Raw genomic sequence first — 24,337 nt, 5'->3', positions numbered from 1 at the left:
TACTTTGAGGAATCAGCACTTGTATTTCCTTTACGGTACCATGATTTTCTGGAATGCATATGTCTTTCCATGATGTGAAGAGGTTGCTTCTCCTGCCAGAAGCGTTTCAGAGTTGGAGAGTTGTGTGATCCCCTACAAGCAGGGTCACAGGTGCTAGTGGCTACTCTGACTGCGTAGTCCTCTGGAGGTGTCATTTATACTTGCCAGGGGCCTCTGAGTGGCTGAAATACTGGGTTTTAGCATAACTGCCTTGGCATGAATATTGGAATATTGAGACTCTGAGGCTAGATTTCCTGGGACTAAATATCACTTTTTCCAGATGCTAGTGTCAGTGACCCTAGGCAAGTGGCCTGACTTCTTGGTTCCTCAATTTCCCCATCTGTAAAATGCTGATGATAATGATACCTACCTGATAGGATTATTGTAAGGATGAAATGAGTTACTACATGTACCAGTGCTTAATATAGTGCCTGTCCACATTACAAGCACTTGATACATATTTACTGCTGTTGTTTTTATGCTGGGGACACTATTATCCCTTAGACATAGTTGCAAGGGAGTGTAAGGTGCATCTTTTCCATTTTTATTTATTCCCTGATTAAATTGGTGAGTGGCGATTTATTACCAGATGGGCACTATGGGAATAAACAAAGAATACAACTTGAGACATGCCTTCAGCATGTGCAGACTATCTTGGGGCAGAATAGTGAGTGTGTTGTAACAAGGTATGTAGCAGAAGCTCTGGAGGCACAGAAAAAGGAACATCCAACTCTGGGGAATCTGGGAAGGACAATGTAGAGGAGGCGACATTTGAGTAGGATCCTGGATGGGAAATGGTAATTTCCTGGACAGGGAAGGTAGGGCAAGGCATTCCAGGTAAAGGAATGTGTTTAAGCACAAAAGCATATGAGAAAGCCTGGTGTGCTCAGAGACCAGCAAAGAGTTTGTTTGGTATGACTGGAGCAGGGTTTCTCAGCCTTGACACTTGATATTTGGACCAGGTAATTCTTTGAAGTGAGAGACCGTCTTCTGCATTTTAGGATTTTTTGTAGCATCCCCTTCCCTTCACTCTAATTATGACAACCAAAAATGTCCTCAGATTATTGCCCAATGTCCCATACAGGGATAGAATTACCCCTTGGTTGAAAACTACTACGCCAGTGGAAGGTGGTCAGATATAAGCCCAGACAAGGAGGCAAGGGCCAGATCCTATGAGCCACTAAAGGATTTAAAATGGGGGAGATGTTTCTGGAGGCCTACAAAAACAGGTGTGTTATTGTGGGCCTGTTATATGGATTATGGTAGAGTTGGACAGCACTGTTTAATGGTTTGGTTGTCAAAAGAGCATATGGGATCTCTAGACTTTAGAAATTCCATTTACCTTGTTGAAATTCTTCTACTAAAGGACGCTCTTCCAGTGGTGACTTTTCTCATGGTCATTTACTCAGCCTTCTCATGGGCGGGAAGGGCCCTGGGAAGCTTCAGGGATTGGAGAAAGCTGGAAAAGCCTTCTGTGCACTTACCCTATTTTTCTAGATGCAAGTTTTATGGGAGACACTGGCCGCTGTATCCTATCTGAAGAGACCAGCAAAAAAACAAGCAGTTGTTTCTGAGGAGTTTTCGTTTGGCTGAGCTTAGCCAAAGAGAAAGAAACCAGAGCTGAGTTTTCCCACTTCATCCCCACCCCAGCTTAAACACTTGGCGTTAAGCCGCCTTTGAGAAGTGAGCTGTTGGAATACTGGAAAGTAAGCAGGTGTTCTGCCCCAGGGTCATGACTGGAGGTGGGGAGGAGGGGAGATCTATGGCTGCAAACCTCTTTTGGCTCCTACTATTTGGAGTTCGGTGTATTGAAAAGCTAAGGCAACTTTTTGGAAATCTGTTATCAGCAAATGCAGTTTGCTGTGACAGCTTTACCCTAAGTTTCTCCAGAGCAACCCAACATCTAATGTCATGGATTCACTCTCCACACACAGCTGGGAACCAGACTCCTCAGAAATGTCAAGTCTCAGTAGGTGTGTCTGTTGCTTGGGATATTATGTTCTGCCTGAGTGGCTCAGTATGTGCTCTATTTTATATTGTTTTAATTGAAAGTAGTGATTAAGCATGATGTGTCACCTTCATAGGTCAGCATTTTTCTTATGGCTTTCTTGGCATAAGACAAAGAATAGGTCACTCTCTGGGGAGGAGACAGCTCTTCTCAGCATAAATAAAACCAGAGAATCTCCTCCTCAATTATGGTGTTAGTTGGAGTGCTAGAATATTGTTGTGGGTGTGACTGACGTTCTAAGTGGATTTGTTCCTAGAAAGTTGGAGACATTGGAATTGTGCACTCTCCTCTTCCTCAGACACACACTGTAATGCTCTCCTTTCTTCCTAAATCCCAGCTCACTGATGGGGCACTTCAGTTAGGGAAGTGTACGGATGGAGGGTGGCCCTGGTGTTCTAGGGTCATTGTTACTCCTGTGAAGTGCCAGGGCGATGCTGATTGCAGTTAGACATTGACAGCTCTCTTTTGAATCCATCGCGGACCATCCCTCCAGAAAACACAGAATCCCCAAACCCCGTGGCACAAAGGGATTAGCGGTTGGCTGCACTAATTTAACAGGACTACCCTGATACCTCATGAGTTACTGTCCACCAGGTAGGGCCTTCATTCCTCACCTTCTTGAACTCCAGTCTCTGCCAGGGTCTGAGGAAACACTAGAAAAGGGTGCACTTCTGGCCTTCGGATAGCTAGCGTGTTGGTGTATCACTGCTGGCTGAAAACAGAAACAGAGGGCATTCCTGCGCATAAGACCCGTCATGAATCTGCTGTCATCCCTGAGGCCAGTCTAGAGGAAATATGTCAGTGTACATGCAATATGATAACAGACTCATGGGTTTACACAGAGTAGACAGCCTCATATTTATTTATTCACCTTTTAAATTTGTAAACAGGCATTAATGGTTGTAAATTCTGAGCCTTACGTATTAAGGAAATTGTGGGGCACATATTTTCCCAGGGTATGCATTCTCCCAAACCCTCATGCAGACTTGACCATCTTTCCAGTGTTCATACATTCTTCGCAGCTTTTTGCAAGAGCTGACTTTCCAATCTTTATGTTGATCAAAAACTTCATAATTGCAATTTAACTTTTTTTTTTTTTTTTTTTTTTTTTTTTTTTTTGAGAGAGAGAGACAGGGTGTTGCTCTGTCACCCAGGCTGTAGTGCTCCACCTCCCGGACTCAAGCAATCCTCCCACCTCAGCCTTCTGAGTAGCTGGGACGACAGGTGTGTGCCAACATACCTGGCTAATTTTTGTATTTTTTGTAGAGATGGGATTTCACCATGTTACCCCAGGCTTGTCTGGAACTCCTGGACTCAAGCAGTCTTCCCATCTCAACCTCCCAAAATGCTGGGATTAAGCCACCTGGTGTAAACCACCACACCTGGCCAAAATTTAACTTTTAAATTCTGTCAACACTATTTCTACTACTTTCTTGGTTATTTTCTTGCTAATATGTATAAATATATATTACATATAGTATATTTGCCAGTTTTGGGTTTATCTGTGTTACTGCTGCATTATCATGCTATAGAGAAAATATTTCAGTGTATCACTTAAAAGCCATAGCCAAATGGGAAGCCAATTGAACAGGATTCTGTAGAGGCAAATTGTGCAGGATGATGTACATTCAGTGCGTACCGACTGCTTCGTACGTTCACAGAAAACACACTAGCAAGAAAAGTGTTGTTCTCCCCTTGTAAGATCTTTCCTTCTTAGTAGCAACCTTAGGATTATGATCCTTTACTCGTCTCCCTTGTGGTCATTGTTTTTATAAGGCATGTCACATGCTGTTCTGTGCTTTAAATTTATGAGGACACTCCATCTGATTGAAAAATAATTGATTTTTCCATTATTGTACAAAATGACCCTCTCCCTTCCCCCATCGTGAAAAAGAATCTTCTTGAGAACTGTTTCTTCCTTGTTATGTTCAGATCAAGCCGGATCTGATTTTTATTGCTTTGGACAAATGCCAAAACATCAAAATGAAGTAGAGTAGTGCCTCTTGTCTCTTTTAGTGGGTGGATGCCACTGTTTTGCTTAATGATCTGCCTAGCAGAATTTTTTTTCTCTGAATATTTTCCAGTATTCAGCACCACATCCTACTGTCCCAGGTCTGAGGCAGTTTCATGTTTACACGCAGATCAATATCTCTACAGTGAACTAAAAAGTAAAACTGAAATTTAGTTTCTACCTTCATCTGGAGTTTTTCTTACATTGCACCTCCTTCATATGAAGCTGTGAAGTCCAGACTTTATTATCCCTGCCTCGCTCACCCCAAACCTGGCATATACATAGCTCTAGTTGGTAAAACATCAGCTCCAACACATATTTGTCAAGTGCATACTATGTGCCATGCACTGTGCTTGCAAGAAATACATTAGTGAATATAACAAAGGTCTTTTCTATCTAAGACAGCTGCCGTTCTGGCAAAGGTAAGAAGAGTCATCATACCCACTGGTTTAATATTTTAACATAAAACTAATGTCAACACTTTTTTCATTTTAAACTTCTTATACTCAAAGAGCAAGTTAACAGAGCTACTGGAGGTAGCATAAGGAATTGGCAAATAATAAACATAAAAGATCTCTCTCCTCTCCTTTCCAGGACACCCTCAATGGTTTGTTTCACCACATGTCCAATCTATATTTAATAAGCCTTACCAGTCATTTTTCTGAAGGCATTGGCCAGGTCCTCCTTGTGGCAGACTTTGAAGAGCTATTGCAAGGTTTAAACTAGTGACATGGAAGAAAATACAACTAAAAATTAAACGATCTTAGAATAAAGACGGCCTTATTAATTTCTAGTGTCAGAAACTATCAAGGAAGAGAATGTACTTAGCTTTATAACACTTCAGAACTTCTTTCAATCAAAAGACATTCTGAACTGTTCTAAAAGATAAAAGACAAGCTGGGGCAGTATTTACCCATATATGAGAAAGAGTTATTAAGTGTTCTTACAAATTAATATAGATTTATGAGATAAAGGTAATTACACTAATAGAAAATGGGCAAAGAACAGAAAGGTAAGACCAACAAAGAAAGAAATATGATCAATAAAATGGAAGAAAAATGTTCAATCTTAACAGCAATCAAAGAAATGCAAATTAAAATGATGAGATAGAAATTTTCACCTATACAATTGATGAGGATTTGTAACATTTACCCAGTGAAGTTGGGAATAGGGAACATCAGGCTCTCTCATACACAGTTAGTGAAAGAACACCTTTCTTAAGGGGACTTAAATAAGGTATATCAACTCCTAAAAAATTGACACACCTTTTGTCCCAGAATTTGCATTTCTAGAACATTAACTCAAAGAGAACCACCATGGATGTGTGCAGAAGTTTAGCTAAGATGTGCATCACAATATTCTTAAAATAGTAATTTTTGAAGGTAATAACCATAGTACAGCTGTACAATGAAAACGCCGAGGAGGGATTGAGGAATACTGAGTGACATAAAAAGATGTTCTAAATAAATTGCGAAGAAGACAAGTTATATAACAGTATGTGCAGTCTGATCATTATTTCATTTTTTTAAAAGTACAGTATGCACACAGAATAAAGATTGCTTATACATATCAACATATTATGAGCATTATCTTTATTTTGCTTGTATGTTCTAGATTTTCTTAAGCAATGTGCATTTCTTTCACACTAAAAATATTTTAAAATAAAATATACTAAGTATCTTTAAAATATGAACTTCACGGCGGGGCGCGGTGGCTCACGCTTGTAATCCTAGCACTTTGGGAGGCTGAGGCGGGCAGATCACGAGGTCAGGAGATCGAGACCACAGTGAAAACCTGTCTCTACTAAAAATACAAAAAATTAGCCGGGTGTGGTGGCGGGCGCCTGTAATCCCAGCTGCTCAAGAGGCTGAGGCAGGAGAATGGCGTGAACCCGGGAGGCAGAGCTTGCAGTGAGCCGAGATCATGCCACTGCACTCCAGCCTGGGTTACAGAGCGAGACTCCGTCTCAAAAAAAAAAAAAAAAAAAAAATATGAACTTCACTGCATTTTTAAAATATGCATGATAAAAAGACCAGAAGGCTATTACCCAGAATGATGACCATGACTTTCCCAGAGGGTGGAAACATAGGACACATTTCTTTCTTTTTTAAAAAATACTTTTTGGTATTTTCAGCTTTTCTACAATATTTGTGTATTTCATTAACAACTAGAAAAGAAACCAAACATTTAAAAAATAAGTACTATTTTAGCTGTTTTGCATTCGAGGTGCAAATGGATGAAGATTTTTAGTAAGCAGATAGAAAACAGAGTGGTCAAAACAGAGATTTGGACCTAGGGTCATTCTGCTTGGCATATTACCAGGAAGGATCATTTTAATATACTAATGGTTTGGGGGCAGTAGTGAGTAGAGAAATGCTCTAGAAAAAGATGCCATCCTTTGATTCAGTGGCTCAATTTTTTAAAATGAACAGTACACCCTCTTACTCAGTACTGTGCCATTTCTTCATTTACGTGTTCAAAGACACTGCTTATGTGTACAAGTTTGAACTAGACCAGTGGTTCCCAAATTATGGTTTGGGGACCCTTGAGAGGGACACTCTTATACCCTTTCAGGGTGTCTGCCTGCAAGATAAAAGTTAAGATATGATTTACCTTTTTCACCCTTTCTCTCTTGTCTATACAGTGGTGTTTCAAGAGACTGTGACATGCAATGGCATCACTTCTGGGATGTGTGCCTAAGTTTTCATGTTCCAAAACTTTCTTGAGCTTAACCTCTAGTATGGTAAACATTGATAGAAATAACTCACATAAACAAAAGCTCTTTAGGGTCTGCGATCATTTGTGAGCCTGTAAAAGGGCCATGAGATGAGTTTGAGAACCACTGAGTTAGACTGCGCCTATGTCTTATATGTGGCAGGCTTTCCTCTAACAAGAATCTGGACCCTCAGTCCTGGTCAGTGAGTGCCCTTGGACATTGTAGCACTTCTGTTCTCACTTTCTACATTTTTAAGATATAATTTCCCTTAGCTCTTCAAAAATTCATTTTTATAGAGTTTGTGAAGCCAAAAAGAAACATTGCTGGCACCAGGCCACTGTAGCCCCTCTGTTACGTGTACATTGAGTCCTGTCGAATGTGAGGTTCGTGGAAATGTTAAAGGCCAAGTTAGACCTCCAGACTCTGTCTCCACCTGCCTTGTACTGGGAAATTCATGATGTTTCAGGAAGAAAATAGCACTGTAACTCCCTTCTGAGAGGTCTGGAAGTGCATATTTAAAATACAACTTACCGTGTAATTGAGTAGAGGGTTGCTTTGGCATGAAAGAGAGATAAGACAAATTTAAAAGAATTAACTGAATATATTTATGCCCGTTTGCCTTTAAAATGTGTGCATGCATATAATGTGTGTTTGTATAAATGTGTATGAAACATACATTCCAGAGGATTGCTCCCTAAGTTAGGTAGACTTCTCTCTGTACACAGTCATCTTGACTATGGAGCTACTGTAATGCTTCTATTTCAGTCCCATCTCTTCTCCTCCTTTCTGCCTAACCAGAAACGTATTTCTGTTGTTCTCTCTTTATTTGCATGGCTCACCAACAAATCTCAGAGCAGTGTGTGGTGAAGCACTGGCTGGTGCCTACTTCTCCAAGAAGCAGTCTGTATTAACTTGTTCTCACACTGCTAATAAGGACATACCTGAGACTGGGTAATTTATGAAGAAAAAGAGGTTTAATGGACTCACAGTTACATGCCTGGGGAGGCCTCACAGTCATGGTGGAAGGTGAGGAGGAGCAAAATCAACGTCACATCTTGCATGGCAGCAGGCAAGAGAGAGCATGTGCAGGGGAACTCCCCTTAATAAAACCATCAGATCTCATGAGACTTATTCACTGTCACAAGAACAGCATGGGAAAGATCCACCCCTGTGATTCAGTTACCGGTTACCTCCTACCAGGTTGCTCCTATGATATGTGGGAATGATGGGAGCTGCAGTTTGAAATTTGGGTGGGGACATAGCCAAACCATATCACGGTCTTCATGTTCCAGGGCTTATTTTGAAAATCTGAACCTTTTTGTACAGAGAATTTGAACATCAGATGAATGATTGTGCTGGAGCACCTCAAAGTGAGCTCTAGCTCTGAGACTCTGTGCTACCACTACTGTGTCATATGGACATGGCAATGCCTTGTCTTGAGTGAAGGGGTCATGTGGCCTGACATAACATCTCCTGATAATGTCAGAAAAGATGAAGGAGAGTCTGAACAGGTAGGAGGTAAATTAAGGCTTCAGAATAGAAAAGCTGAACTTTGTGTTTGTGTTAAGACTCTATAGGCCCCAGAGAAGAAAGGATATGTTTTGACATGACTGTAATATAATTTCAAGTCTGAGAAGCCTAGCTGTGAATCATGATAACTTCTTTGAAATACGTCTACAGCTACTGACCATCTGTCAGGTTCTAACTGAGGTCGGAGGAAAGTCGGTGGACGAGTGGCAGGCAGTTGAAAGACCAGTCAAGGAATCATGGGGCGTTTCAACATGGCTTTATTCTCTCTCTGGGCACAAGGGAGCTGTCGGCGCAAGCAAGCCATGGGCACAAGAAAGCCATGGGCGCAAGCCTGGGGACGAGCCACGAGTGCAAGCCGTTATGTACAGCGTTAGCAGGGTAATTATACCTTTTACAGACAATAGTGGCTCTGAGTCAAGCATGAGCGCACATGAGTGGTTACTTAATGCACCTCACATGGCATGGTTACATAACACGTGGAGCTGTGTGCCTGCACTCCAAACTCGCTGAGTCATGCTGGACTAGATGTCTGCCTCGGCCTATTCTTGACCACAGCTCATCCATTTTCCTTACACCATCAAACAGGTTTCGTTTGTAGGAAAGATTATATTCAGTCCCACTTCATTCTCATTGCTAGTACTTTCACATACATCATGATTGTTGGTTTTGAAATCTTGTTCATCCTCATTTTTTGAGGATTTAAAGAGGAGTGCCTAGTATTTTCTTAATTAAAACAGGCTTCGCTTCTCTGCGCCCCCTGCCCCATACCAATGGACTGCCCTGGGCCATCCTTCATTGGGAGTTTTAATTGCGTGTTGACTGAACAGGTAGGTTGTTGTCCTATATCATCATGTTGGACTAAGCCCACAAGAGCCTTGCAAGCCCAGTAAAGAGGCCCTTTGGATACTCAAAGTGTGCTGCTGCCTTTTTCTTTGTGACTGGTGATGGCTGGTTTCCTACAACAGCGGCCAGAGGATTCTGACCTTTATGAATCAGGCAGACGAATGTTTCTGTCTTCTTTCTCCAAGTCCTCAACTTTGCCCTTTTTCTCTCAATTAGTAGGCCTTAATAGATACAATTAAGAGAATTCTACTTAGTTAATTGGTGACTAGAAACATGATTATTTAGGTACTTAATCTGTGGTTTGTCCATCTTTAGAATATTAACAGTTGATTTTTGCCTGATATTACAAAGGTGTCACCTCAGTGGGATTGCTGTATATGAAAGGAAATTTATAATGAAAAGATTGCTTCCAATCCAGCTTATTAGTTTAAGTACCTAATACTTTAGATTGGCTTTATTTTCCCTTCATTTGTGTGATACAGAGGCCTTATAACGTATAGCTGCTGGTATTCTTCCCAGCTTCCTATTGTCCTTTGTCTTCGTAAAATAAGCCTAACAGTATTTTCTGTATTTTCAGAGAACATTGTGCTTTTGAATATATGTACATCATTGGCTTTGTTTTTTAAAAATTTCATACTGTGTGATAAAATTAATGTACTAGAAAAAAGGTAGAGATGCCTATTTAAAATAAATACATAAATACATAATTTGCAGAAACTCCTCAGTTACTGTTCAGAAGACACATATTTCTAGTCTAGTAGACATCTAGTAAATGATGTTTACTTTTAAATTCAGAGGTTTGATTTGACTAATCATAGTTTATATGTTCTTCTGATATATTTGGTTTTCTTTTCTATTTTTTTTAGTGGAATAGTTTTATAATTTCTTACCACTCTCAAACTTTAATAGAGTGGCATTATCTTGAGGCTAGTCTCAGTTAGATATAAATATAAGCAATTAATTAAGATAACCAACCCTAGCCAGAGAGATAAAGTATCATCACATGTCATAGTGATCAAGGAGCACCTGTTAATTAGAACATTAGGAAAACTGCAACCAATCATGAAAAAAAAAGTGTTGGGTGAAATTAACAATATCTACGTTTCTTGTTATTTCTTAAATCCAACTCATAAACAGTTTGCTGTGACAGCGCTAGGCTGGGATTATGGCATTTGGGATGAGGTCTGATTATAGCTAAAATTAGACATGTGTATTGAAGATAAGAAAAGGAATATTAAACAATTGAAATTTTGTGAAAGACTGATGCTGTTTCATTGTAATAATTTCCCCAAAGGCACGTTAGTAATGCTAAATACAGACTTTAATAGACTTTAATAATGTGTACTTTAGAGGCCTGATACACAAAGGAATAATGTATAAAACGTTCATTATGAAAAATTGCTACCTTTTTATTTAATAATAAATCTGTTGAAACAAAACCTGAATAATAATTGCTACCCTCTTTTACATTTTTTCACCTATTCTAATCAAGTTGCAATCATATTTTCTTATTTGTTCCATGAATGAAATGGAGATTGAAAAAAAAAAAAAAGTACTTGCATTGGATGGACCCTTGTTCAAATTGTGGCTCATTCTCTCGCTGCCTTCATAATCTTGGGCAAGTTACCTAACATCAAACTCTGTTTTTTTGTTTGCAAACTGAGGATTGTTCTACGTATCTAACGAGGTAGGAATACGTTAAAGGTTGACACAGTGGAGTCCCTATGTAACAGACACTCAGAAAATGCTTTCTATTATGATTACTTTCTACATCTATTTCTCTTTATATTGCTTGTTTCTTTGAAGGACTGTAGTGGAGGAGCTGGAAGGGGGTTGAGAGTAGGAAAAAGCAATTAAAAAGATACCTTAAGCAGCTCTGTAGCCAAGCCTTGCATTGGATTTCAATTTGATTTTAATGTGCTGCTGCTGAGAGCCATGCTGTTGAAAAAGAGAGAAGAGTAAGAAGCAGAAGCTCTTAGAAGAACAGTGGGGCATTTATCTCTTTTAATGAGATAACATCATTAGAGTGACAAAGTGCAGCGAATCAATACTCGAAATGGACTGGCGCTATCTTCCCAAAGTGTGCTGATTGTTACACTTCACAGCCTTAGAATCCGCTGAATCACGAATTCTGTCTTATCTGTTATTAGAGCCGCTGGCTTTGATCTCACAGAATAGATCCACACCTTAGGGATCTCCAGAGGAACAGGAAAACAGACTAATAAGATAAATGAGAAAAATCCAAGGTGATTTATAAACTGCCCTGTAATCAGGGAACCTCAGAGAAAGGAGGTTGGCCTTGTTTTTTTCTTGGACTTCTTTAAATGGCTACTCATAACTGCCTTCCCCTCCACCCGCTCTCCTTGCTCTCTGTCTGCTTCTTGGTGTAATGTCAGAAACGCTAATCATGTCAGACTGTGACACTGACAGCCCTGACATTCACAACAAAGAGACAAGAAGGAGAGAGAGGAAGAGGGATGGGGGAGGGGATAGGTGAGGAAAAGCAGCAGGAGAAGCATTATTTTATTGCACATAAAATCCGTAGCTGCAGAATCACCCACATCTGGACATATCATATCCAAGGAAAATCAAGGAAGGCACAAGGTGAATTCTGATAGAGATTGAAACTGAGCTTGGGGATTTTCTGCTCTTTTTTTAGATTTCATGGTGTAGTTTATATTAGAATTACTGTGGCTATGATTTCTTCTCATCAAGAAAAAATGCATTTACATTTGTTTTTCCTTTTTCTTTACTATAGTTTTTCTCTTTGAAACAAAGCAAAGTTAAACACAGATCTTAGTAGGAAGTATGTGCTGTCAGAGGTTTTCCAATTTATTACCAGATTCCCGTAGTTTAATCTGAACAATAGCCACTTCAGGAAAGAAGTCACGGGTGAGGGATGTTTTCTGACCATGACAAAGCTGAATGTCATGACAAAGCTGTTCAGTGTCATCCTCAGGCTGCCTTACCCTTGGCTTCTGTGGCACCTGCTTAAAGCTGCTGGATGCAGAAAATGCTGATGTTACCTGTTCCCTAACAGTTCGCAGTGGGCTTCCAAATACCTTTGAGATTTCTGTTACTCTCAGGCACTTTCTCCGTTTGGAATAATGCTGGTGAGTGGTCTGCAATCTCTGTCTTGGATCAGTCATGACCTGAAAATCGACTGCCACATCTCACATGTGTTTTGAATCCAGATGCTGTGATCTAAATTGAGCTCTGAGCTCAGGCTGAATCATCCTAGCTTTTCTATAAACATGAGAAGCCAGCTGCCAGCTCGGCTTTTGAGGTATTTTGAACTGTAAGTCTTAGCGAGGATAGTTATCTTTTCACTTTTTCTTCATGTCAGAAACCAAAAATGGAAAATGGTATCCAGTATTTATTCCGTATTAGTTACCCTGTCATAAAAGGGGGTACATTTTTTGTCCATATTCGAACAGAAGGTATTCTATACCTAGTGACTTCTTTTCAGATTGATTATAAAAATATTGAGAACTTTGGAAAAGGCTGAGAACTCATTTTATGGTGTTCTAATCCTTAGTACCCAAGTAAAATTTTACAAACTTGGGCTAGTTGAGAGAAATGCTCCTCTTAATTTCAAAAAAAAAAAAAAAAATTAAGTGGATTATATAGTGTAATTGAAGTTCCAGCAATTTTGACATTGTGACTTATTTAATATTCTTGAGGAAATTCTACTTCTATTGGCAGAAGAGAGTAAATTTATACCCTATGGAGGATTTGAGAGAATTTACCCCAAAGTATCTTCCTGTAAATTCAAATTTTCTTTGAAGTGTTTTTAATCCTAAAATTTTACATGGATTGTTCCCGGTGATATGTGATAGGTCAATATATAATTACTTGCCACTTAAATTAATTAGGTCCTATAGTAGGTAATGACAGCTGGTATAACAGATAAGCCCTCAAAATTCAATGGTTTTACACAACAAGTTTCCTTTCTTGCTCAGCTCTCAGCCCGGTGGAAGTATTTCTGATCAGTGAAGTGCTTTTATTGAGAGGTGATTCAGGAATCCTGAACTCAGGTGCCTTCCGTCTTCTGCCTTACCAACTATTTCGTCCGCTCAGGCTGCTGTAACAGAGTACCACAGACTAGGTGGCTTAAACAGCAGAAATGTGTGGTCACACAGTTCTGAAGACTAGGAGTCCGAGATCAAGGTGTCGGCAGGGTTGGTTTCTTCTGCGGACTGTGAGGCAAGCATCTGTTCCAGGCCTTGCTCCTTGGCTTGTAGATGGTCACCTTTTCCCGAGTCTTTTCACATCATCTTCCCTCTTTTCCTGCCTGTATCCAAATTTTCCCTTTTTGTAAGGACAGCAGTCATATTGGATTAGGGGCACACTCTATTCCAGTATGACCTCATCTTAACTAATTACATCTGTAATGGTCCTATTTTCAAATAAGGTCACTTTCTGTGGTACTGGAGGTCAGGACTTCACCATGTGAATTTTGAGGGGACATAATTCATCCTGTAACACCATCTTACAATTGTCTGCACTTCACTTCTTAATCACAGTCGCTTTGAAGTAAAGCACCATCTTTTCTCATATTCCTTTGTTGAGCACTAGTCACGTAGCTGCACCTGGAGGTGAGGTGGCCTGGGAAATGTAGTCCCGTGCTGAATAGTGATTGTGCTAGATGGACCCATGCACGTACAGGAGGCACCCCATCTTTCTCGGAATGTGTATCAAACTCTCCTGTATCTTCCAGTACTTCGGAGCACACCTGTTGGAGAGCTCTCAAAAAGGTAATCAGTGTTCAATTTTGAGAATCCTATTCTAGCATGGCTAGGAATGCTTTTTAGTTAACACCCCAAGGATTTATATGAGTACCTAAGGTTGCTTACTGTTTTGTTTTCTTAAGAATCTAATATATTCTCAAGGGAATTTTACTTACACTAGGGTTAATCACCTTTTCTCCTTATGAAACTAGTGAAACCCAAATGAATGAAGTTTAACTCTTAGCCAAAAACTTAGCTTGTGGTTAGAGTGATTTCTACATACAGTAACTTTTTTTTATCGTATATTCTGTTGCTGAAAAATAATATATTTCCAAGAGGGAGAAAAGGATATTGTGAGTGCAGAAGACAATTACATAACCTGCTTTGCTTATCTCAAATGGCTAGACTTTAGTATTTAATTAAAGAAGTCTTGCCTCTCCTATGAAGTTAGTCATTATTTTGAAGGTTGAATGTGGGTTTTATAAGTGACTAATTGCTTTGTATGTTCCTTTTCACTTACAATAAGAAGTCATAAATTCTCTACATTTAGAACTGCTAAAAAGTATTTAGATTCACCTGAATAGGTTTATTCTTAAAAAAATAAAAAAAGGAATCAAGAAAAAATTTCCACTGTAAATTTTTGGTTTCTGTAAGGAATTTGTAAGAACTCTCCCATGAAAAAGACAGTGATAGCAATTTGAAAAGGATAAGTAGATGCAGTCTGAAAACTCAGTAGGTAGTGTGAAAGCACATTAATACTGAACCATAATATGTAATGTAAGATTTTAGTTATTGAGAAACCAACTATATTGCTGTCTTATTGTTCTGTTACTTTAAAACACAGTTTTTATCTGAAGACTTAAAAGCCACCGGTGGTATTGTAAATTTCCTTTGGGTCAAAAAACTGACAGTGGTACTGTAGCAAAGCTAGTCATTTGAACAGTGGCCTTCTCATTTATAATGGTTATAGTTTTTAATATGTCAGAATCTTAGCAGGTATTCGAGTCATTTTAAGAATGAATTAAATCCTCATTCATTTTGATGTTATGAATTCAGATTTTAGAAAAGGGTCTAGGATGATGTTTGTCCTTTGTAGATATTTGATAAATAATCATTATTTTAAGTGTTACCATTTTATGGAATCTGTAATGTTTGCCAGATACTGCATTAGCTCCTTTACAATAGACATATAGTATATGTGCATAATATATATTGCTAATTTTCACAGCCAATTTGCATAGTAGGTGGTATTATTCCCACTTTACAGATGGGGAAACGCAGAGACCCTTAAGTAATGAGCCCAGTAATCACATGTCTAGATAAAGCAGATCCAGTATTTGAATTTGGATGTTAGTGACTCCAAAATACATGCATGTTTCCATTCCGTCACATTGGAATGTCCTAAGAATATTTGTTGAATTGAATTCAAAATACATTCAATAAATTTGCAATGAACTAAACACAAATGCAAAATCCCAGAATGAATGTTTTCGTTCTTAAGAGAATGAGTCACTTGCAAGTGTACAGATGAATGCAGTAGTTGAAAATGTGTTCCATCTAATCATTAAAGCAAGTCTCTAGGACTTTTACTCGGTAACACTTTAGTAGACTGACACTTCCTTAAATATATGAGCAGTCTTTGATTCAGAATACTTCTTAAGTATCCATTATGTGACCAAATTAGAGTTCTTTAGAACTCTTAGAGTTCCTTAAAACTGGTTTCTACTTCACACTCTCATACTTGCCCTCCTTTCTGAATGTGGCCAGGTTATTCAGGTCTTACTGATTTACAGAAGCAAACACAAGAAAAGGTAGCCTTGAGTCACGGATGGGCCTGGCCTGAAGACAAAATGAAGAAAACCAGTGAGAAGCTCAACCAGAACCCTAAAATGAAAGAAAACTCTCCTCTCGAAACACTTCACCTTTTCTCCTTTCCTAGCAAAATGATAGGCCTGCTTTGTGATGGTTCAGAGTTACTATCTGCATCATTTTCAGTTTCATCTAGTTTACTCTGCTCATGGTTTCTGCCGAGCAACTATGGCCAAGCCACATCCCCTGTTTGGAACTTGGTGTCTCCATATGTAAAACGAAGCAGTGGAGTTAGATCAGAGTTGTCAGTCTGGGGTCTTAGCCTAGGTTGGCTTCAGGGGGTGTCTCTAAAATGCTGGGAAGTGAATACAATATTTGATATACATGTACTTTCTTCTGGAGAGAGAATGGTTCATAGCTCCCATCAGATTCACCCAGGGGCTTCAGCTTACAAAGAAATCCATGGGCCAGATTATCTTTGAAGTCTGTAGGGACTCTAGCAGTCTAGTTTTCTATAAATTGTATCATACACAGACTATCACAGGCAAGATAGTTGAGAAAATAAATGCATTTTGTTTCCTTTCTACAGTGTGACATGTAAGGGAAACTCAGAGTGTTTTTACTACAGACAACTGCTTCTCTGTTCTGTAAGACAAGTGTTCTGGAATGTTTGTGGATAGTGACAAAATTCTGTTATTAGCAGAAGAGCAGAAATAGTAAATCAATTAGAAGTGATTCACATTTTGGTGATGAATGAACATTTTTTCAGGCCTGAATATTTCTTACAGTTATCTGTAATGGTAGCTTAAAGAGTCATTTAAAATAGCACTTTCCTATTTGGAATCTCAGGCACTTGGAACATTAGTGCCTAAAAATGCTCAGAGTTGGCCGCGTGCGGTGGCTCACGCCTGTAATCCCACCACTTTGGGAGGCCCATGCGGGCAGATCACAAAGTCAGGAGTTCAAGACCAGTCTGGCCAACATAGTGAAACCCTGTCTCTACCAAAAATACAAAAAGTTAGATGAGTGTGGTGGTGTGCACCTGTAATCCCAGCTACTCGGGAGGCTGAGACAGGAGAATCACATGAACCTGGGAGACAGAGGTTGTAGTGAGCTGAGATCATGCCATTGCACTCCAGCTCAGGTGACAGTGCAAGGTTCCGTCTTGAAAAAAAAATGCTCAGAATTAATAGACCAATTCCTACGCCAAAGAAGCGGAGACCTCAGAGGGGAGATGATGTACCTTTCATTCTTTCACTGCTGTCGTCTCAGTTTGGAGAGCATGTTGTCCTGCCAGAGAGCCTTCTCATATGTGTCATGGCTCAGCAGATTAACCAACCTGAAGCAAGATCCCTATTGCTCAGCAGATAAACAGATGAAAGAATAAAGAAAAACACTTGAGCACCTCCTCCTTCTGGTAGGGAAGAAAGAGAATTAAGTAGCATCCCCTGTCCAGCTGTTTAGTTTGAAGCCAGAGGAAGCCCACTCTTGAAGTGTTGACTTGCACATTCACTATATTGAAACATTTTACTACTCTCCAGAAAATCCTAGTTCAATTCAAACAAAGACTGTCTCTTAGATGTTTAGATATGCCTTTTAAACAATCAGTGATCTTTACCTACATTGTTGCTTCTCTCCAAAAAATGTATTTCTTTTCTTCTGTTGGTGAATTTTAAGAAGTTGCTTTTAGACCAAATGTAAATATACCATATAAATTTCTATATGTGTATGTTTCACAGCCATTGACTGTCTCAGTTTCTGTTTAAATTTTAAGCATTTTGGCTCTGTTTTCTTAGGAAACTTTGTAAAAAGAGAGTAATCATGGGTAGACTGCTGTAATATTATTTGTCTTCAAAGTTGCTGTGTATAATTGACTATTAAGATTTATTCTCCAGGGTGAGTCCACAACTTAAAGTCAAGAGGAGGCAAAATGTTCAGAGCTAGTCTTTGGAAACTGATGTTATTTTGCATTTTTTTTTAATCCAATGCTAAACATGTAAATAGAGAGTCCCCTTTTTGCATTTTTTTTTTCATTTTGGGGCCACCAGACCTTATTACTAGATTGGTAGTATGAAGTAAATATTAAGATGTCTAATTTTTCAGTGGGAACAGAAAAAATAAGTATAAAATATTAGCTGTATTCTTTCACTCAGTTTACTAGAATAAGCTAACAAATGATCAGTCTCTTTTAGTCATGAATGAGTACACAGTATGGCACACAATTTTGTACCGTGTATTTATGTATGTATGTATTTTTTATATGTCTGTATGTATTTTTTCTTTTTTTCTTTGTTTTTTTTTGTTTGTTTGTTTGTTTTTATATATGTGTTTTAATAGATATGAATAAATCAGTGCCCAGGTACCAAATAATGAGCACCCTCAAAATTTGAATTTCAAGGAACAGTGGCAGAAAATATCATTTGAAACTGAAACTATCACAGATCAACATAAAAATGGCTGAAATTAGCATGTATAAAATTCCCATAAGTTAACCCACACTTAAACAAATTCATGGTGTGTCTGCTGACATTCTATCAGGACAAAAAATTAAAATAAATATAGATAATTAAACTTCACATTTTAGAAATTAGAGCACATTTATATTAAAAGCAAACAGCTGACTGCGGGTCTGTATGACAGTCACCAAAAGGAGTGGGGAGCCCGAAAGTTTTAGCGATGTTCCTGATTATGACAGCCCAACTGGCAGCCATATGTCACCAGTGCATTTTATGTCTTTAGGCTTGATGACAGCAACCTATGACCACTGGGCTCCCATGCCAGCACCTTCTGAACTCTGTGATTTTCCCCATAGTGGCACCCCTGGCCTCAGCACTGGGGGACTCGTACTCTTCTGTGAGCTTTGCTGCATCTCTACCTGCATGACCTCAGCAGAGTTCCTCTTCGTCTCCAGGCCACAGCCTCTATCTAAAATGTATTTTAAAAATACTCACATCAAAGATGGGTTGTGAGAATTAAATGAAACCACTAATGTAAAAGTGCCTACGACAGATCCTGACCCGTAGTAGGCACTCAGGAAATGTTTTAATTTAAAAAATAAAACAAAAAACAACAAAAACAGAATAATCTGATCCCAATGCTCTGTTCTTCTGGGAAATTCTGTTTCTCAGATTGGCTGATAAGCATTTCAATTGATCTGTCAGCCTGGCTTTTATGAGTTTGGGTGAAATGACCCATCTCTGTCAACAGATCCAGGTGATTTCTTCATCATGCAAAGCTGAGTCCTCAGTGAGCCTGCGTTCCAGGTGACCCATCACACAGTAGGAGCAGACTGCAGAGAAGAGCCTACCAAAAGCTGGCTCACCCTGCTTCATGACTGCACAGTGATGTTAGTCCTTGTCAGAGTGTTATAGATTGGGCTGAAAAGTTGTTTGTTTCTTTTTTAAACAAGACAATTAGACTAAATAGATTTATGTACCATAGCAAATGAGAGAAATATGCATCTCACTCACAATATATATTTTAGATGCTGTTACCCTGATTTATTTTTACTTTGACAGATACTTCCGTTTAGGGGGTGCTTTCCACAGATAGATTCTGTTGTGCAATAGAATATTCGGTACATTTTGCCTCTAGGTTTCCTCCAGATCTGTCAGGTGGCCACACCCAAGCCTCTCAGTATTGCCATGCTCTCAATAAGACATTTGAGTTATTTATTTAGTAGATGTTCTTAGTTTTCCCTCAGGAGGTTTTGTTGGCAGAATTTGTAATTTTTTATAGGGCATCATGCTTAATATAGAGGAAGACCAATTATGTATATGCAACAGACTCAAATTAAAAGTGGCATAATTGCGATTATTCATCGCTTTTGATTTCACACTTAATTAGCCCTCTGAAGTGAACAAGTCCTTAGTAGTTAAGAGTTTGCACTCTGAGAGTTACCAGACCTGGGTTCAAATTCCAGCTCTGACACAGAGGCGTTGTGAGACCTTGGGCAAGGTCCCTAACCTTTTCCTAAACCTGTCATCTATAAAGTACTGTAGAAATGCCCACCTTCCAGAGCTCTTTTGAGGATGATGTTACATCATGCCCATGAAGCACTAACACTCAGCACCTGCTGAGAGCACTTGGTAAATGTTAGCCTTTGTCACGGGGGCAGGGGAGGGGCATGAGGACTGAGCTCTCAAAAAGTGACTTCTCCGGTTTAATTTAATAAGCACGTGGGATTTCACATTTCCTGCGTATTTCACGATAACCTTGAAAGGAACGGACTAATTTAGGTCAAATTTGGTAACACTGTGTTTTAAATTTCTAATAAGAATACCACCTGAAAACACTGACAGTCATTTGTAACTTCTTACAGCCACCGCACTAAAAAACCAAAAAGCTACTGTTTATTGATAGGTACATCTTGAGAGTAACTTCAAAAGTTATAGTAACCTTGGTTATATTTTGGGGAATATAAGAACCCTGAGAACTTTGAGGGGTCTGGAAAACACTGTAAATAGAAGCTGCTTCATTGGATATTACTCTACTGTTGTAAGAATCGTTTGACTTAGGGGTGTTTTGGTTTCTCAAGTGGAACATTTTTTGTGTGTGTCACCCTCTATTTTATATTAATTCCAGATCTGAGTCAGTGGCGAGTCCAGTAGTTGAATTAATGTGGAAATAAAACTGTAAGCTCATCCTTAGAATTACATCCATTATATAACATGGAAATGGGCTAAAACAGAGACGATTACAGCACTGTTTTACTTTCTACTTTAAATATGGTAGAGGATCAGTCTCTTCTATGAGTTTACATGCTGCAAAAAAATTAAAAAGTAGCTCATTAATACACTGATTTTAAAGGGGGAAAACAATGTATGTTCTTATTCTGTGTCACTGTCAAGCATCAGTAACACTCAACTGGCTGCCAGAGTGAAAAAGAACCAACTACATTTGCGTAATCATCGTAAAAATTTGAGGCAGATATTCTATCTGCATTTTTAATTGAGCCAGACATTGCACAGAATTAGATACAGCCTTTGCTCTCTGGGAGTTTACAGTGTAAGACAGAAGATACTAATGTTTGTAGACATGAAGACCAGTTGAATTTAACATTTTATAAACATGGTTGGTTCTATTTTATGCCTTTCTGGCCTTCACCAACCCTCATAACCCATCATCAGATGTCATTTCATCCACAGGTAATTTTCTTTTTAATTTAAGTAACCTTTTTTCTTAACTATGAAAATAATACGTTAATTTTAGAAAAATTGGAAAGTAGAAAGAAAAAGCAAAAATCATGTATAATCCCACAACCATAAAAAGATCGTGTTATATTTTAGTGACATTTTTAATATATCATCTTAAACATATCTATATATTTTACATAATTGGGATCTATAAATGCAGTTTTGCCCTGTGCTTTTTTCACCTAATTTATCTTTGCATGTTTTACATATTAAGAAATTTTTTAAAACATTTTAGTGATTTTATAATATTAAGGTAATTGAAAAGTTGAGAATCCAGCTTTTGGTCCCCTGAAACAGACATTTAATGTGTAAAAAGTCAAAGGATCATTCCAGCTGTTCACCAGCCCATCCAGATCTGTTTCCGAGACAGAGCTATTGTTCACCTAAAGTGGAAGCTCACCCGGCTCTGCATATTTCCTCAGACTGGGTGGCTGTTCCGTGTCTGTCTCCCCCCGTTGACTTATCAGGCTCCATGCATACATGCACATTTGTTTATAGCAGTCTTCCTGATATGCAGCCACGGCGTGGGTTTTGGAAAATTGCCCAGCTACATACCATTCATACCGCTGACATTCAGCTTCTAGTAGCTAAACAGGTACTCTTAACTCCTTCAGTCTCTAAAGAACTCACTCTACAGTGCCACAGGCCATGGAGCTAACATACTATCCTCTGAGAGTTTCTATTCATGCACACAAATGAAAAGAGAAGTAGTGGTGCAAGTATTGTGAGAGGCTACTTGTAAAAATCACCAGCACTCTGTTTGCCACCCCCTTAGCCATACAATAGGCAACTGCTTGAGTTTGTCCTCCTTCAACCTTAAGGTGATGCCTGAAGCACTTGGAAAACAGGTAGAGTCTGCAGGGGCTTCCCAGGAATGACAGAGACCATCCCTGGCCTCCTAGAGGATGGGTGTGCCCCTGGGCTGGAGCTTACCCCTTGTGTTAGGAAGAGTTGCCTCATCATCCCTGAAGCCATTTCTTTCATGAAGCTTCATCTGGTCCTCCACTTCCCCCTGGTCATCGTCTTACCACTTCTGTTTCTTGTGGAGCATCAGAGTAGAAAGTCCAGTCTGGATGAGTGGCAGGAAAGGAGCAGTGAAGGGGTGGAGAGAGGAAGGTTAGGCAGAGAGGTGAGTGAGATTGCAACAACTATTGATGAGGTTCAGAATCTTTCTGTTACCTCTGCCAAATCTTACCTTTTTTTCTCCAAAAGTGATTTTTATTCTCTTTCATTGGTCTTCCTTGTATGCAGGAATCTGAAGAGGAAATATTCACAATAATAGCATGAGGAAGGAGGGCCCTAGATAAAGAGGAGATGTTAAAATTGCATTTACTCTAGTTACAAGTGTCTCTACTGAGCATGTTTCAGTAGTTAATCAGAGCTTTCTTGCCTGGTACTTTTTAAAATGATATCATTATCTGGCTTGCTATTTCAGCAGTTCCAGGAATACCTTGCCTGTGGGTCAGGGTACTTGGTTTCACATAAACAACTCATAAGAACCCTTTATAATTTCAGAAAGACAGGCAAGAAAAGAAATAGCTATAGAAGTTATGTGGACAAAAAATAAATTGGCAACATTCCTCACCTGTCTAACATAGACACTGGGAAAAGACGTCCTTTGCCACCTCTCCTGGTTAAATGTTGTTTATTGTTTCCCTTCAGACCACACTGAATTTAGTTCCTTGGTAGACTAAGGCACCTTTGAAATTCCAGTGGGAGATCATGAAGTACATGCCTAATTGCTTCATGGATGATATGAAGTCTTGGAATGAAATCCACCCATTACTCATTAACTAACTCAGCTTAGTAAACCTTGACAGCTAACAGAACCCAGTCAAACATCCTTGATTACCAGCAGCTCACAGAGCCTGGGGAGTAGATCAGGAAGAATGGTAGAGTAGAATGAGTTATTCCAGTAACATCAGCTTCATCTGTTTGAACTTCTCTTCCTGAAATCTGAGGGTGACAGAAATAGATTTGCCAAATGCTTTTCCTGCTTTCACTGGTGGCAGTACGAACAAATAAATGAGCATTTTCTTAATTGGGACACTATTCACAGTTATTGACAAGCATAATCAGTTTTTGTTAAAACTTTTTGTCTGGCTTAAATCTATGCTAGATATTAAGGGAATAAATGTTATTAGGCATGTTAGAATTTCACAGATCACACTTCTCACAGCAGGAACCTACAGCCAGTCAACAGTTTTACTGGCTGTATGGTATGTATGGACATTTGGTCAAGGCATAAACTCGGTTACTATCTACTGCAAAATCAGTGTAAACATAATGGTAAATCTGGTTGATTGATTTGCTTTCTGCTCCATACAACAAACCAGGTAATATCTCTGAAAGCAAATACATTCTAAGTTGTATATAAATATCAGTCATTATTATTTCAGTAGATAATGTCACACGGAGGAGGTAAAGGTTGGTCTGAATTAGTAAAGAGGCCTTCCATGCACACACACAACACACATCTCTCACATTCCACCTGTGATTTCACACTGAATGCCAGCATTTGAGAGGGAGTGAGGGGATTTTCACTTTGTTTTATAAAAATGAAAACATTATGTGGCATGTTCTCAAAATGTTAGTGCAGTTTTAAGTTCAAAATGTCAAAGGTATAATTACTATGCCCAGGTAACCTGCACATGTGCCCCCTGAATCTAAAATAAAAATTGAAATTATTAAAAGAAGAATTATTATTCCCGTAAACTTATGAAAGAACTTTTCATAGCTTGTCCTGCTGTTGCTGAGTTGGGGAAAGGCAAGAGTGAAGATCCGCTTGTGTGAGTTGTAGCCTCTTTCCTGGTAGTGATTTAGTTCATATTATTTAAAAGCAAAGGATTCTTGGCCTTTTGCATGGAAGACTGCATGTTCGTTTGCCTCAGTGTTGGACCTATCACTTATTTATCTCGTGAATTAATATGTTCTCAATCTCACAGTTTCATGAAACCAATGTTTAATTGAAGGCTATGATGTGCCAAGCACCATGCTGGCCACTGGAACAAGGTGAGAGTGAGACCACACTCTTGAGGTCTCCAGTGGAAGATCAGTCCCTAAACCCATAATCAAAGCCTCAGTGAGCACTGCTAAGAGAAGCCTATCCTGATCCTTGAGGGCTTCACGCAGAGGGTGAAGCAGTTCTACCTGGACAAGGTAGGAAATCCTTGACAGAGAAGGTGATATTTGAGCTGCAACTTCAAGAATATGGAAGAGTTTTCCCAGCAGAAGAAAAAAATGAAAGACATTCCAAATAGAAGGAACAGTATGTGACATGTGATGAGCCTGAAGGAAAAAAGCATACCACATGTTCAGGGACTGACAAGGTGTTTCCATTTTTAATTTACTTGAGAGAGAGAGACAAAAAAGAAAGTGTCTTTGATTCAGAGAAGAACAAATCAATAAGAGTTACATAGCAGTAGTGATTAAAATTATGTATCTGTGCAACAGAGG

The 24,337-nt window shown here is 39.1% G+C and overlaps 1 protein-coding gene across 7 annotated transcripts in view; it reads left to right on the top strand.

The window, feature by feature from the left end:
* Positions 1-24,337, top strand: part of BACH2 (BTB domain and CNC homolog 2) — a 643,272-nt gene that overhangs the window by 368,708 nt on the left and 250,227 nt on the right. The window lies entirely within an intron of this gene.

This window comes from Macaca thibetana, chromosome 4 (genome assembly GCF_024542745.1).
Source record: "Macaca thibetana thibetana isolate TM-01 chromosome 4, ASM2454274v1, whole genome shotgun sequence".
NCBI lineage: Eukaryota > Metazoa > Chordata > Mammalia > Primates > Cercopithecidae > Macaca > Macaca thibetana.
The sequence above is the reverse complement of the archived record's forward strand: the minus strand, read 5'-3'. Positions and strand labels throughout refer to the sequence as shown.